The sequence below is a fragment of the Chionomys nivalis genome, chromosome 2 (genome assembly GCF_950005125.1).
Source record: "Chionomys nivalis chromosome 2, mChiNiv1.1, whole genome shotgun sequence".
Classification (NCBI taxonomy): Eukaryota; Metazoa; Chordata; class Mammalia; order Rodentia; family Cricetidae; genus Chionomys; species Chionomys nivalis.
In genome coordinates this window covers 80212618-80230583 of record NC_080087.1, presented here as the reverse complement: position 1 = coordinate 80230583, position 17966 = coordinate 80212618, and positions in this window count along the sequence as shown.

Below are 17966 nucleotides of genomic sequence, written 5' to 3'. Positions count from 1 at the left end.
AAAGATTATTTATGTATTAAAAGAGCTTCAAACCAAAAATTTTAATTTTTTAGTATATTCAAGTTAATAGGCACCTCATAAAGTGCTCAGAGTTATGCTCACAGTCATGCTAAACACAAGTGTGGTTCACTTACATGGATAGGCTTTATATCATCTTCTGTGCATGCTTTCCAGGTTAAAGCTAAACAAGTAACCAAAATCAAATACAGTTTATTTACGTATGATATACGTTTAAGAGATGGCCCTCAAAAGCTCCTCAGAGAGCTGCTGAGTATGACATTTAAAGTGTCAAATGAAAAGCATTCCCATGACAGACAAGACGACAGCTCCTTGTGGCAACCCTCAGGTCCTCCCTAAAGAACAGGTCTTCACCTGGATTGTGGTAATGCCAACCAGGGGTGAAACTGCCATATGCCGCAGGGCCATGAAGATGAGGCAGAGACATATGAAGAGACCTGTGATTACCCAAGAACCACTGGAGGTCTCAGGTAAAGAAGCCATCAAATGACACCTGAGTGAAGGTCAAAGGTGAAAACAGGGGTTCTGAGTTCAAAATCAGAGAAGCTGCTGACCATGACGGAGGGGACAGGGACAGAGGACAGTGAGAAGAGCACTTAGAGGGAGACCCTGGATTTAAAGGCAAATCATGCCAGGCAGGGCATGGTGGTGCACATCTTTAACCCCAGCTCTTGGGAGGCAGAGGCAGGGGATATCTGTGATCTACGTAGTGAGTTCCAACGCAACCAAAGCTGCACATTGAAGGCCTCCCTTAAAAAATGAAAGAAAACATTGTATATTAAAGTCATAGCTACACCAGACAAGTCAGATTCTCCCTCTACATTCTCACTTCATCCATTCATCAAAGCAGGTGCAATGAAAATCCATCTCTAAAGTGATCATTAAACCCTTGTTATTAAAGTATGATTCTCCCACCCAGCAGTGATGCATTTCCAAATTTCATCTGCATTAGGAGGGAAGGTGTCCAGGACCAGCCCAGGGGACACAGGAAGACCACCAAAGCAGCAAAGAGACCAGGTATGTTGGGTGGGAGGGAGGGGAAGGGAGGAGGAAATGGAGGGAGGAAGGAATGGAGGGGAAGGAAGGGGCAGGAAGAGAGGGTGAATGGAGGGAGGGAGGCTTTCAGGTCCCACTAGAAATATCAGAGACTCTATTTAAACAGTAGCCTTGTGTGGTTATTGTGTTGCTTGTAAACACACTAAAGTCTGACAAGCTCTCTTCTAAAGTGTCTTCCAATTTTAGATGTGAGTGGTTCACAGGCACCGAAACTCTGTTACTCTGCAGGGACCCAGTGGGGTCAGTTGACCTGGTCACATACTCTACCCTTTTCGTTTATTATTTGTTTCACATCCTGACGCCAGCCTCCCCTTCCTCCTCTCCTCCCCTCCTCACACCTCTCCTCTGCCAGCCCCACTCAGAAGTGGGTAGGCCTGCCACGGGCATCAACAAAGCATGGTACATTAAGATGCCTTAAGATGCAGTGCCTCCCCCTGTATGCAGGCTGGACAAGGCAGTCCAGCATGGGGAGGAGATTCCCAAGAGTCAACTAAAAAAGCATCAGGGACGGCCCTGCTCCCATTGCCAAGTATAGGCCAAGTACACAACTGTCGCTTACTTTCATGCACTGATCAGTCCTGTGCAGGATCCCTGGTTGTTGATTCACACTCTGAGTTCCTATGAGCCAGGCTGGCTATACATGTGGATTTTCCTGAGATGTCCCTGACCTCATGAGTCCTACAATCCCTCTTCTCTCTCCTCAGCAGGACTCCAGAGCTCAGTCCACAGTTTGGCCTTGGGTCTCTGCAGACATCTCCAACACTCACTGGATGAAGGCTCACCTACCTGATTGACTCACTAGGAAACACCAATGAGGTTGTGCTGCCACCCTGTGACTATGACCGGTATAACATACTGAACCATTCTCACTTGGAGAGCTGGGTGCTGGTAGGAGGGCAAAGTACAGTCAAAGGTGGTAAGAGAATCACAACCACTCATCTCAACTGCAAATGAAGTAAAAAAAAAAAAGCTCAGCCCACATCACAGAGCACTGTCACATTTAAAAAGAAGGGTTTTTTTTTTCCTTTGTTACATGTTCATCGGTTTCAGGCGGGGGAGGGGCACATGGGCAGGCAGAGTTCAGAGAACAACTTGCAGCGCAGCTCACTTCTTTCACCATGTGAGTCCCAGGGATCAATCTCAAGTCCTTATGGTCAGTGATGGGCACCTTCACTGAAGAGCCATTTTGTTTGCCCTGAAATTGAACTTTTATAATCCCAACAATTTGGTGACAGTGGAACGCTCCGGTTCTACACCACTCTCTAACAATTTCGCCCTTGAAATCATAATGACAGGTGTTTGAAGACATCGGGCCCTGCCTGAACTGCCAGGAAATACAGCTTCCAGGCTCTTGCTCTCTGTGTCACGGTCTCATCTTGTGCTCTCTCTTCAGTCCTGGTCCTGCTCTCGGCAGGCACTGATGCCAAACGGTGCTGGAGAACACCCTCCAAGTGCCCGTCCATTTTCCACCTGTCACATTCCAAGTGACATAATCTAAAGACCCTGTGCTCACCTGTCACTACCCTGTGCTTAGGTGAAGTGCAAAACCCACAGCAGAAACTGAATTCTCGGAATGTCTAGCCAGAGTAGCAGTGCGGCGGGAGTGCCGGCTTCCCCATCCTGGACTGTGTTCCTAGTTAGAGCCGAATCCCACATCTGCTGCCTCTTCCCACCAGTGCTGTGGGCAGCCCCAGGCCTCTTTGCGTGCATCTTTTTTGTTTTTTGAAAATATTCTCATACCATATCTAAAGCTGAGAGTAGACCATGGGGTTGGCATAGACGAGATCCCTCTCTCTCTCTCTGTCTCTGTCTGTCTCTGTCTCTCTTTCTCTGTCTCTCTCTGTCTCTCTCTGTCTCTGTCTCTCTCTCTCTCTGTCTCTGTCTCTCTCTCTCTCTCTCTCTCTCTCTCTCTCTCTCTCTCTCTCGCAGGAGAGAGAGTTTTTCTCTTACTCCTAGAGCCTTCTATGCCCTCTGTCCACCTGCCTGGACACTCACCTTGCATTTCTCCACTCTGGCCTGCCGCACCCATCAGGTTATGCCCACATGGGACCTTATTTCCACTAATGACACTTAATCTGTCTTTTTCCCAAAAAACTTCAGCTGCTCACTCTCTCTCCTCTCTCTCTTCTTTCCTCCTCTCTCCCCTCTCCCTTTCCCCTCTCCCCTCCTCCTCCCTCCCTCTCCTGGCTACATGTCAACAAGGGATGCCTTTCCTCCTTGTTCCGGAACATTTTTCTCTCTGACAAGTTTCCCACTCTGCTCTGTGATGCCCCAGTGGAAATTCTTGTCACAACAACACTTTATCCGCCTCAGCTCTGCTTTCTCTTGACTCCTCCTAGGAACTGATTCCCACCTAAGATCTTTCCATTGTTCCCCCTCCGCCAGGAGCTGCCTGCAGTACACAGCCACTATGCTGTCTCCATCTCAGCTCCCTCCTGAGCTTATAGAATTCCACGACTTTCCTTCTGGGAGCTGATCTCTCTCCTCCCTGGATTCCAAACAGCTTGGCCTCAGTGCAGCTCAATCAATGGCCAAAGATTGGGCGGCATGCTTGATTTTCAAATTCTCTCCTATGGTAACAACTTCTGCCACTGCAGAAAGAAATGATCCCAAATCTCTTCTATGTAAACTTGCTGTACTCTTCACTTCTAAACATTTCTTATCTCTAAGGATTCCCCACTTCTCATGCAGAAAAATCTTTCAACTCTATGATTTCTCTGCACTCTACTCTCATAATTCTCTTAAGACTATGCTGTAGGCTCCACCTCACAGTTTGTAAGTTCATTTAAAAAATCTATAAAATATGTAATAAAAATTTTGCTTAAATTTATATTAAAAAGCTTATATTGAAAATATCTATACATGGGCAATCTTACTTTGTTACAATTTATCATATATGGGATAAAACTTTTGTTTAGAATATACTATACATGTAATTTGGATTTGTCTCTTGTTTAAAAAATAAATTTACTAAGTGAATAGACATTTTAAATAACAACCACATAGTTAGCATCCATGTTGACTAAGGGTAAAGGGTCCACTATTAAAAAGATGAGGAAAGTCCCCATTCTTTCTTTGGACTGCATTTGCAGTTTAAAGTCTACTGCACTTTTTGGATTAAAGTTTTATTTAGATGCTGAAGAATCTCCAATTCAAATTTTTCAACCTAATTTTCAAATCTTTACGACTCAAACTTAACAGAAATAAAAACTTTAAAATCCTAATCTTAAAACAGTTACGATTTCATAAACTGTTTTGCAATTTCTTTAGTGATAAGCTTTATTGAGTCTCCTGTATGTGTTTTCAAGTTGAGCCTAAAGCAAGTCCCTAAAAACAACAAGTTAGTTTTCCAGGTATATGTAATAGATGATCTTCAAACTCTTCAGAGATCTGCAGAATATGGCATATAGATGTTTAATAGAAAACTCCACATCATAGACAGAAATGGCAGGTCCTAGAGGTAACCCTGAGGTCTCCAGAGAAGACTGTGGGGCACACATGCCTCTACCCGGATTGTGATACCCTAACCATTCTGGAAAACCAGATCCACCATCTTTTCATTGCCAACCTTGGGACCCTGGAGGCTCCAACATACTGGGAGCTGAAATATCAGATAGGCCAACATTTGGAGGGAGTTGCTGGCAGCTTCTCAATGCCTGGACTGTGAGAAAAGAGGTCAGAAAACCACCAGAGGTGTAGGTAAGGATTCTGTTTGTAGCATGCATTTCTGGTCTCGTGGAAAAGCTGGAGACAGGGGACCACATGGATGCTACTGGCCCTACTGGGAGAACCAAGATGGAAATCAGCTCTTGGGTGTATGAATGATGGTGGACACCAAATGTTTCTTTTTGTCTGGTCCCACATGACTGTATGAATGTTCGTCTTTATAAATTACTGTTTGATGGATCTGTGTTTCTGGTGTGTCCATGAGTTTTGTGCAGCTGTAGAAGCCTGGGGTTGGAGGGAGCAGGAGAGGGAGACAGGGAAGGAGTAACCAGCTGCAGCATGGGCACACTCCTCACTGGCTGGTGAGTCTCTCAGCTCCCCTCTGCAGTGTCCTCTGTCTATACTCAGAGTTCAAACAGTTTTTATTTCACAAGCCAGGCAAAGAATCAGAAATGACCTCTTTTTCCACTGTTAGGAGTTCCACCAGAGGACCAAGTCCTTTCCTGAACAGAAAGGGAGGAATGGAATGAGGGGTGGGAATGGAGGGAGGATGGGAGAAGCTGGGAGGGAGGAGGGATGCCAATGGGGTGTAAAATAAATAATTGCTTTATTTTGTTAAAGGATCTTATCTCTAAGCCTTTGTTCTAAGCTTGAATATGGTCCCTTCTCCAGGACTGGATTCAGTTTTACAGGATACCAGGAGTCTTTTAGGTATGGATATTAAAATGTTGTTTTTGCAGTTCAATCTGACTCTGGGATTGGATTATGGTCCCCTGAGCTCTCACGCAGAATGCTTACTTAAAAGTTTCCTCCTAGCTCTAATCCCAGGACTCTAGAGGCAGAGGCAGGTGGATCTCTGTGAATTTGAGATTAATCTAATCTACAAAATGGGTTTGAGGACAGACTCCAAAGATACACAAAGAAACCTTGTCTGGAAAAAGAAACAACCAATTTTGAAAAAATAGAAAAAAAAAATCTGTAACCAAAGTTAACCTAAAACTCATTATAGCATGAGGGTGGATAGTGAAAATCTATACATAGATAATCATAATCTTATTTTACTACAGCATACTGTATGTGTAAATTGGATTCAACTCTTGTGTGAAAGAAAAAGCTTTTTTTTTTTTTTAAATAACAGTGGGTCCCAGAGATATCATCAGTTAGGATGTATTTTATGCAGTGATTCTTGCCCTAAGGAAAAGAATTAAAAATGAGGAAAAAGACATTTTTTACCAAAAGGTTTATTTTAAACAAATAGGATTCAAAACGACATACATTTGGTAATAGGATATTAATGCTGTACTTACATGCACTTATATGTAAGGAAAAATACAAATGAAGACTGTACAGATGAGGAACATAGGGTTCTCTCCTTTACCTTTGTCATGTTCTTCGATATAAGGCCTGAGCAGCCAGAGGAATATGGGGAGATACGTCACTGACAACACTAAGACGATTAAAAACAATTTTATCCCTCAATTAAGTCAACATAAATGAGGTTTGCTTGCTGTGCTCAGTAGCATTTTGCTCTTTTTAAAATGGGGCTAAAGAAAGATTTTCTCCTCTCTGGTTCATCTCACAATGATGTCACAGTTTAAACCAAAATGCTTGTCCTTGGACGATCTCAAAATTCACTGGGTCTGCAAACATCAGTGGTTGGACACATGAAAAGGTACTTCCAGCAGTTCTGAGAAGTATAGTTTTTACTTTAAACAGGTACATACCTGAGCTAATAGAATACACATACTCAGGACCCCGAGGACTAGGCCTCAGAACTCCATTTAAAATACCTAGACAGAAATGCTGCCAAAAAGAGAACCAAGTAGGGAAGCTTTGGAAAGGATGCTGTCTCAAAAAGAAAAAGTCATCCCAGGTCTCCCTTGCCTGAGGACCTCTGCCTCTGTCTGGCCAGGTTTTAATGGATGCCAGCTTGACAATCGCTGGCATGGCATCCGTAGTTGGTCTACTGACTGAAAATATGACTTAAAAAGACCAACAGAAGTTTAATGTCATGAGATAGGGTCTTGCCAGAGGTTTGGATATACTGAGATAGCAGTGAGCTGTATTGTTCTAGATAAAGAACATCAGAGGCTCAAGAGATAGGGTGAACTAGGATGAAAAAGGAGAAAAGAAAAATTAAATATATGGGGAAGGAAATGAGAAGATAAGGAGTCAGACCCACCGCCAGAACACCAAGAACTGAGGTATGTCTGTCTTATGACTCAGCGAGATAAGGGCCTACTCATTTTGGCTCGAAGCCTATGGGTTGTCTCTTCCTACCTAAGTCTACTCAGGCCCACAGAGGCTGACTTGAAAATGTATATCTGGCCTCTTCGTCTTTGTTGACTTTGTTCAGCTTTAGCTCAGTTTGAACAAACTGAGACCAGAAACTGTGATGCTCTGCACTGGTGCACTATGAAAAGATATAAAAATGAGGATCCCAATCCCTCTGTGAACTCTATGCATGGTTTTGTAAAGTTCCCAGTCTTCTATGAACTGTTTTATGATTTAAAGTTTTATTTAAGTACTAAATTGCTTCAGTTCAAGAACTTTTATTTTTAGACTATAATTAGGACATACAGGCTAATAGTCAGCCACCCCATAAATGATAAAATTCCTTAAAGTGCTCAGAACGTTGCTTGCAGTCATACTAAAAACAAATGTGATTCACTTATAGGGATGAGCTTTATTTCACTTTCTGTGCATGCTTTCAAGGTTGAAATGAAACAAGTAACTAAAAACAAATAAAGCGTATTTAAAGTCAGATATATGTTCAAGAGATGGCCCCCAAAAGCACTCCAGAGATCTGCTGAGTATGACGTTTAAAAGGTCAAACGAAAAAGTTTCCCATGGCAGATGCAATGCCAGCTCCTAGTGGCAGCTCAAAGGTCCCCTCCAAAGAAGAGGACTCTGTCTAGATTGTGATAATGCCAACCAGGGGTGAAACTGCCACATATTGCAGGGCCATGAAGATGAGGCAGAGACATTGGAACGAGACCCATAATTGCGAAGAGCCACTGAAGGCTTGGGATAAAACAGCCATCAAATGATACCTGAGCACATATCAAAGGGGAAAAGAGGAGTTCTTGGCAGGTAAGCTCCCCCACTCCCCAACCCCATCCACCCAGTCCTCCAAGCTACTAGCCCCCTACACTCCCAAACTCACGTATCCTCTTGCAACCTCAGTGGAACTCTGAAACACAGCTTGCTCCAATTCTGAGGAGACTTTAGAGTTAAGTGAACAGTCATGTGGCTGGACACCCCTCTCTCTAGTACCTCCACAGTGGGACAAAACCACGGACCCCTCCTCCAACTCCCTAGGCTTTTTTGATCAGCCAGTAGGAGAGTTCCCTGAAGGTAGGCTCCCCCATTACCCAACCCCATACACTGAACCCTGCAAATGACAAGCCTCACAAACCCCAAACTTGCCTATCCTCCTGCAACCCTGGTGGAACTCTGAAACACAGCTTGCTACAATACTGAGGGGACCAAGAACTTGCTACAACACTTAGGGGATTAAAGGAGGATCAAGAGAGCAAACCAAGAGAGAAGACCAAGAGAGCAGGCTTAGAGAGACCTCAGAGGCTTCTTGAGACACCGGCATTGACAGTACATAGCAGACCAAGAAAAACTCCCAAACACTCAGACAGCAACAGCAAGGATTGGACCAACATGCAAAAATACTGCCAGCCTCATTTGAAGGAAGAGATGGGTAGACACCAATACAAAAATTCCTCTAACAACCTGAAAAGCAACATGGTAACACCAAAACCCAGTGGTCATACAACAGTAAGACTTGATCATCCTAACCCAGAAGAAAACAACTTTAAATGTAACTTTATGAAAATGATGGAGACCTTTAAAGAGGAAATGAAAACTCCCTTAAAGAAATGGAGAAAAACTCAAACAAAAATTGGAAGAAATCGATAAATTCCTCAAAGAAACCCAAGTAAACCAAGAAAAAACAACCAAACAAGTGAAGGAAACAGTTCAAGATTTGAAGATTGAAATAGAGGCAATAAAGAAAACACAAACTGAGGGAATTTTGGAATGGAAAATCTGGGTAAATGAATAGGAACTACAGAGACAAGTATAACCAACAGAATACAAAAGATAGAAGAAAGAATCTCAGCTGTTGAAGATACTGTAAAGGAAATAGACTCATTGATCAAGGAAAACATTGAATCCAACAAAATTTTAACACAAAACATTCAGGAAATCTGGGACACCATGAAAATACCAAACCTAAGAATAATAGCGGTAGAAGAAGAAAAAGAACTCTAGCTCAAAGGCACAGAAAATATATTCAACAAAATCATAGAAGAAAACTTTTCAAACCTAAAGAAGAATATCCCAATGAAGGTACAAGAAGCTTACAGAACACCAAATAAACTGGGTCAAAAAAATCCCCTCGCCATATAATAATCAAAACCCAAAACATACAGAATAAAGAAAGAATATTAAGAGCTGCAAAGGAAAAAGGTCAAGTAACATATAAAGATAAACCTATCAAAATTACACCCAGGGGCGGAGACCAGCTGGCAGATGCACGCGGCGGGCAGAGACCGTCGGGCAGACGCATGTGGCGGGTGGAGACCGGCGGGCAGATGCACGTGGTGGGCGGAGACCGGTGGGCAGACACGGCAGATGTGGGATAGTCCAAGCATGAAACAGTGAAGCCCACACTGAGAGCAGATCGCCCCACTACAATTAAATCAAGTAGGTTTCTTGGGGCCTAACCTTCAGAGTGGGAGACCTTTAATTGGCAAGGTCCCCTGGCCTGTCCCTGAAGACCCTCCTGGGTGAGGAGGGTGTTCTTGGCCCGCTGTGGGACACAGGAGATGGAGCAGGGGCAGTCCCCGACCCCCTTGACCATCCGGCTAGTCTGCAAGGGCTGGTCCCCTCTGCTGGGGTTGCTCCTCCTCTGCTGTGACCTCTCTCTCCCTGGCCCATCCCAGCTTGTGCCTGGGAGGGCCCCCTTCACTCTCCCTCCCTTCCACGGGGCCGCGGGATAACCCAGTTTAGCCTGTTTGGGTCCTGGGTCGGGAGCTCGGGACAGAGTACAGCGGGAGCTTCTCTGGTTTGGTGGCTGGCCTACAGAGTGGTAGGCCATTTGTTGGCGTGGTCCCTGGTGAACGGGGGACCTGGTCCTGTTCCTGAAGACCCTTCTGAGTGGTGAGAGGGATCTTGGCCCGCGGCGGGAGCCAGGAAATGGAGCGAGGGCATCTTGTAAGCAGGGCCCCTGGCCAAAAGAGAAACCTGATTCTGCTTTAAAAGACCCATTAGAGCCGGGCGATGGTGGCGCACGCCTTTAATCCCAGCACTCGGGAGGCAGAGGCAGGCGGATCTCTGTGAGTTCGAGACCAGCCTGGTCTACAAGAGCTAGTTCCAGGACAGGCTCCAAAGCCACAGAGAAACCCTGTCTCGAAAAACCAAAAAAAAAAAAAAAAAAAAAAAAAAAAAAAAACCCATTAGATAGCATCGATAGGAGGAGATGGGTAGGCGCCAAGGCAAGAATCCACCCAACAATCTGAAAAACAACATGAAAACACCAGAACCCAATGATCTTACAACAGAAGGACTTGAACACCCTAACACAGAAGAAGTGGAAAAATTTGACTCTATGAAAGCAATAGAGTCCCTTAAACGACATGTAAAAAACGCCCTTATAGAAATGGATGAGAAGTATAACAAAAAGTTTGAAGAAATGAGTAAATACGTACATGATACCCTGGGAAACCAAGAAAAAACAATCAAACAGGTAATGGAAATACTTCAAGAATTGAAAACTGAAATGGAAGCAAGGAAGAAAACACAAACTGAGGATCAGCTGGATATGGAAAATCTAGGTCAACGAGCAGAGACTACAGAAACAAGCATAATTAATAGAACACAAGAGATAGAAGAAAGAATCTCAGATTCTGAGGACACCGTAGAGAAAATAAATGCACTGATCAAAGAAAACAGCAAAGCCAACAAATTCTCATCACAAAACATTCAGGAAATATGTGACACAATAAAAAGACCAAACCTAAGAATAATAGGGATAGAAGAAGGAGAAGAGTCACAGCTCAAAGGCCCAGAAAGTATTTTTAACAAAATTATGGAGGAAAACTTTCCCAACCTAAAGAAAGATATTCCTTTGAATATTCAAGAAGCATACAGAACACCAAACAGACTGGATCAAAGAAAAACATCCCCTTGCCATATAATAATCAAAACACAAAATATACAGATTAAAGAAAGAATATTAAGAGCCGCAAAGGAAAAAGGGCAAGTAACTTATAAAGGTAAACCAATCAGACTTACACCTGACTTCTCTATGGAAACCATGAAAGCCAGAAGGTCCTGGATAGAGGTACTGCAGAAACTAAGAGACCATGGATGCAAACCCAAACTACTATACCCAGCCAAGCTATCGTTCACTATCAATGGAGAAAACAAGACATTCCAGGATAAGAACAAATTTAAACAATACATAGCCACAAATCCAGCCCACAGAAAGTAATAGAAGGAAAATCACAACCCAAGGAATCCAACATTGCTAACACTGCCTACAATAACTCAGGCATCTAGCGACCCTTCAACAGCACAACTCAAAGAAGGGAGACACACAAACTCTACTACCAAAATCAATAAGAGTAACCAGAGTAAACAACCACTGGACATTAATATTACTTAATATTAATGGTCTCAATTCACCTATAAAAAGGCACAGGCTAAGAGATTGGATATGAAAACAGGATCCAACATTCTGCTGTTTGCAAGAAACACATCTCAACCACAGAGACAGGCATCTACTTAGAGTAAAGGGTTGGGAAAAGGTTTTTCAAGCAAATGGTCCTAAGAAAAAAGCAGGGGTGGCTATACTAATTTCTAACAAAACTAATTTCAAACTAAAATCAATCAGAAGAGATCGAGATGGACACTTTATACTCATAACAGGAACAATTCATCAGGATGAAGTCTCAATCCCGAATATCTATGCCCCTAATATAAAAGCACCCACGTATGTAAAAGAAATATTACTAGAACTTAAAGCAGACATCAAACCACACACACTAGTATTAGGAGACTTCAACACACCTCTCTCACCAATGGAAAAGTCAATCAGACATAAACCTAATATAGAATTGAGAGAATTGTTGGAGATAATGAATCAAATGGACTTAACAGACATCTATAGAACACTCACCCAAATAGGAAAGAATATACCTTCTTCTCTGCAGCTCATGGAACCTTCTGAAAATTGACCACATACTCGGAAACAAAGGAAACCTCCACAGATACAAAAAAATATCAGTGTCCACCTGTGTCTTATCAGATCACCATGGATTAAAGTTAGAAGGCAACAACAATGCTACCTCCAGAAAGCCAACTAACTCATGGAAACTGAACAGTCAACTAATGAACCACACCAGGGTCAAGGAAGAAATTGAGAAAGAAATTAAAGTCTTTCTTGAATTTAATGAAAATAAAGAGACAACATACTCAAACCTATGGGACACGATGAAAGCAGTGCTAAGAGGAAAGTTCATAGCACTAAGTGCCCACTTAAAGAAAACAGAAAAAGCATACATTGGAGACTTAACAGTACACCTGAAGGCTCTAGAAAAAAAAGAAGCAGACGCACCCAGGAGGAGTAGAAGACTGGAAATAATCAAACTGAGGGCAGAAATCAACAAAATAGAAACACAGAAAACAGTCCAAAGAATCAATGAAACAAAAAGTTGGTTCTTGGAGAAAATCAACAAGATCGACAATCCCCTATCCAAACTAATTAAACGACAGAGAGAGAACACACAAATAAATAAGATCAGAAATGAAAAGGAGGACATAACCACAGACACAGAGGAAATTCAGAGAATCATTAGATCTTACTACAAAAGCCTGTATGCCACAAAATTGGAAAATGTAAAAGCAATATACATTTTTTAGATAAGTACCATATCCCAAAGTTAAACCAGGACCAGGTGAACAATCTAAATAGACCTGTTAGTCATGAAGAATTAGAAATTGTTATAAAAAACTTCCCTACCAAAAAAAGGCCAGGTCCAGACATCTTCAATGCAGAATTCTACCAGAACTTCCAAGAAGACCTAATACCTATACTCCTTAATGTATTTCACAATAAAGAAACAGAGAAGTCATTGCCAAATTCCTTTTATGAAGCTGCAGTTACTCTGATATCAAAACCACAAAAAGACCAACTAAGAAACAGAACTGCAGGCCAATCTCACTCATGAACATTGATGCGAAAATCCTCAATAAAATACTGGCAAACAGAATCCAAGAACACATTAGAAAAATTATCCATTATGATCAAGTAGGCTTCATCCCAGGGATGCAAAGCTGGTTCAACATACAAAAATCTATCAATGTAATCCATCATATAAATAAACTGAAAGAAAAAAAAACATATGATCATTTCATTAGATGCTGAAAAAGCATTCGACAAAATTCAACATCCCTTTATGATAAAGGTCTTAGAGAGATTAGGGATACAAGGGTCATACCTAAATATAATAAAAGCTATTTATAGCAAGCCGACAGCTAGCATCAAACTAAATGGAGAGAAACTCAAAGCCATCCCACTAAAATAAGGAACACAACAAGGCTGTCCACTCTCTCAATACCTCTTCAATATAGTGCTTGAAGTTCTAGCAATAGCAATAAGACAACATAAGGGGATCAAAGGGATTCGAATTGAACAGGAAGAAGTTAAACTTTCATTATTTGCAGATGATATGATAGTGTACATAAGCGACCCCAAAAACTCCAGCAAAGAACTCCTTCAGCTGATAAACACCTTTAGTAACGTGGCAAGATACAAGATCAATTCCAAAAAATCAGTTGCCTTCCTATACACAGAGGATAAGGAAGCAGAGAGGAAAATCAGAGAAGCATCACCCTTCACGATAGCCACAAATAGCATAAAATATCTTGGGGTAAATCTAACCAAGGAAGTGAAAGATTTATTTGCCAAGAACTTTAAGTCTTTGAAGAAAGAAATTGAGGAGGATACCAGAAAATGGAAGGATCTCCCTTGCTCTTGGATTGGGAGGATCAACATAGTAAAAATGGCAATTCTACCAAGGGCAATTTATAGATTCAATGCAATCCCCATTAAAATTCCATCAAAATTCTTCACAGATCTTGAGAGGACATTAATCAACTTTATATGGAAAAACAAAAAGCCAGGATATCCAAAACAATCTTATACAATAAAGGAACTTCTGGAGGCATTATTATCCCTGACTTCAAACTCTATTACAGAACTTCAGTATTGAAAACAGCTTGGCATTGGCATTAAAAACAGAGAAGTCGATCAATGGAATCAAGTGGAAAACCCTGATTTTAACCCACAAACCTATGAACACCTGATTTTTGATAAAGGAGCTAAAAGTATTCAATGGAAGAAAAAAAGCATCTTCAACAAATGGTGCTGGCAGAACTGGTTGTCAACCTGTAGAAGAATGAAAATAGATCCATATCTATCGCCATGCACAAAACTCAAGTCCAAATGGATTAAAGACCTCAATATCAGTCTGAATACACTGAACCTTATAGAAGAAAAAGTGGGAAGTACTCTACAACATATGGGCACAGAAGATCACTTCCTACGTATATCCCCAGTACCACAGACATTAAGGACAACATTGAATAAATGGGACCTCCTGAAACTGAGAAGCTTCTGTAAAGCAAAGGACACTGTCACTAAGACAAAAAGGCAGCCTACTGACTGGGAGAATATCTTCACCAACCCCACAACAGACAAAGGTCTGATCTCCAAAATATATAAAGAACTCAAGAAACTAGACGTTAAAATGCTAAATAATCCAATTAAAAAATGGGGCACTGATTTGAACAGAGAATTCTCAACAGAAGAAGTTCAAATGGCCAAAAGACACTTAAGGTCTTGCTCAACCTCCTTAGCGATCAGAGAAATGCAAATCAAAACAACTTTGAGATATCATCTTACACCTGTCAGAATGGCTAAAATCAAAAACACCAAGGATAGCCTTTGCTGGAGAGGTTGTGGAGAAAGGGGTACTCTCATCCATTGCTGGTGGGAATGCAAACTTGTGCAACCACTTTGGAAATCAGTGTGGCGGTTTCTCAGGAAATTTGGGATCAACCTACCCCTGGACCCAGCAATACCACTCTTGGGGAGATGCCCTATCATATGACAAAAGCATTTGTTCAACTATGTTCATAGCAGCATTGTTTGTAATAGCCAGAACCTGGAAACAACCTAGATGCCCTTCAATGGAAGAATGGATGAAGAAAGTGTGGAATATATACATATTAGAGTACTACTCAGCAGTAAAAAACAATGACATCGTGAGTTTTGCATGCAAATGGATGGAAATAGAAAACACTATCCTGAGTGAGGTAAGACAGACCCAAAAAGAGGGACATGGGATGTATTCACTCATAATTGGTTTCTAGCCATAAATAAAGGACATTGAGCATATAATTTGTGATCTTAGAGAAGCTAAATAAGAAGGTGAACCCAAAGAAAAATGTATAGTCATCCGCCTGGATAGGGGAAGTAGACAAGATTGCCGGGCAAAACCTAGGAACTTCGGGTGAGGTGGCATGGGGCTAATGGGAAATGTGGTGAGAAACGTGAGAAGGAGAGGATGGGAGGAGCTTTGATGGAGATGGGTCTTGTATTAATCTGTTGCTTTCATTGGTTAATTAATAAAGAAACTGCCTTGGCCCATTTATAGGCCAGCCCTTAGGTGGGTGGAGTAAACAGACAGAATGCTGGGAGAAAGAAGCCGAGTGAGAGAGTCGCCATGATTCTCCCACTCCAGACAGACGCAGGTTAAGATCTTCCCTGGTAAGCCAACTCGTTGTGCTACACAGAATATTAGAAATGGGTTAGATCAATATGTAAGAGCTAGCCAATAAGAGACTGGAACTAATGGGCCAGGCAGTGATTAAAAGAATACAGTTTTCGTGTAATTATTTCGGGGCATAAGCTAAGCCACGCGGGCGGCCGGGTGCCGGAGACTCAGCTCTGCCGCGCATATTACAACAGAGTGGTGCCCAGCGTGCTAATGAACTCCACATAAAACCTGAGAGGGCTTAAAAAGGAGAGAGAGAGAGAGAGAATATAAGACAGCTTTTTGCTGTTTGTGGGTCGCGTGCAGCAAAGAAATTGTCCTGACTCAGCAACAGGAAAAAACTGGCTGTTTTAAAATGCTGGCTTTCTGGGCTGTGCTGCCATCGCGATCTCTGTCTGGCTCCTGCAGGAGACAGAGCTTTTGAATGGAGCATTTGGAGTAAAGTGCTACGATTTGTTTGATGGCAACTAGACTCACTGTGTGCCTAAAAGGAAGTCATTTTGTGCTGCGGCTCAGAGGCACAAGCAGCTCCACCATGCTACTGGTGCAATGTGCAAGAATCAGAGGCACGAGCGGCTCCGCCATGTTGGACTGGGCTGGGCAAGCAGGCAGTACCTGTTTTTGACCTAGGAATGTCACAGCTTAGATTCTTAAGCGCTTAGCGATTTAAAAGCACAAAACAAAGTGCTCCTGGATAGTAAAAAAATTACAGATTCACAATAGAACTGATTCAGACACTGTTGGATGAATGTACGTAGGCTTGAGAGAGAGAAAAAAATATATATAAAGAATAAAGTTAATGTCTTAAAAAAAGGGTAAAGTCTTTAAAGAGACAGAGTACAGATAGTTATAAATTAAAAGAAATAAAGAAAAATAAGCCACGTAAAAATGGAAAATTCACAGAGAGTCTGGATTCTTTGTATTATTGTGTTTTCTTTAAAATTTTTGACTGTAAAGGAGCTAAGTACAGAGAGACATTTCATTATATGGGCTGCCAAGCTAAACCAGAATGGATATAAGGGTATTATGATTTCAGAATATGGGTCTAAGGATATGATGCTTTGGAGAGGGTCTTCTTTTGTTTTCACAGAGGATGAGACTCTGTGGATTGCGTCTATCCCGATATGGTATGATAGACCACGCCCTCCTGAAAGGTTGCTGTGAACACCCTCAAAAAATTACTTCACTCAACTGCCGACTGAGATGACCCTGGCACACAGGTTATCCCATAAAAGACCTGAATAACAGCGCCCCCATACAGCAGGAAGCAGTTTGGAGAGAAAAAACTGCGCCCATATTCCCAAATATTGTTTATAAATGTTCTTTTACATTTAAAGGGGGAAATGATATAGGTATGAATAATTTGCATTGGTATGGATTATAAGGTCAATTTTGTTATGTGTATATGTATCTCTGATCTTGATTAAGGTATTGTGATTGTGTAGTTCATTTAAAAATGTAACGTATAATTAAGAAATATAGGTTGTTAATGGATAATCATCGATAATAGTCAAGCTTGTAGTCATGTTAGTTAGATTTTCTAGATATATGGAGATATATTTCAATTAGATAGGCATTCTTCATATCTTTCAAAGACTACAGAACATGGCATTTAATGTTTTAATAACTTAGGGCTTTTCATGACAATGAGACACGTCTGCTCCTGGCAGTACCAATCTACTTCAAGAGGAAGATGGGCATTGAAGAGGCTCCTTATGGAGTATGATAGCCATTTGGGCAAGAAACTGCTCTTGGCTGGACTGTTGCATAAACTAGACACAGAGAACCCGCAGAAAAAGGACTGCTGAACTTGCCTAAAGGTGAGATGATCTTTCAGGGTTCCTGATTCATGAAAGAGTCTGCGAGACATTCTGCAGGACACAGCAGTAAATGACTGAACTGTCTTTGAAATTTCTTGCTTCATGGAAAAGTCTGCTGGATACTATGGGCCTGTAGGCCAAAGACGGATGCCCCAACGGTACAAAAGAACTTTGGGTGACTGTCCAGGCAGCGAGATGTCTCTGTGATTTCTAGCATTTTGTAAGTTGCTTACTTCTCATTTACTTAGGTAATATTATATCCTTCTGGAGTCTTTGATGGAGTTGAAGAATGGTTAGTTAGTTGTAGTTATAGTTTTCCTTAGTTATGATAAAGATAAAATAGATGTAAATATTGTAATTTTTACTTGATAACTGTTTTGTTATATGTAATTTTGCTGTTAAAGTTAAAGCCTTCTTTTTTTTTTTTAAACAGAAAAAGGGGAAATGATGGAGATGGGTCTTGTATTAATCTGTTGCTTTCATTGGTTAATTAATAAAGAAACTGCCTTGGCCCATTTATAGGCCAGCCCTTAGGTGGGTGGAGTAAACA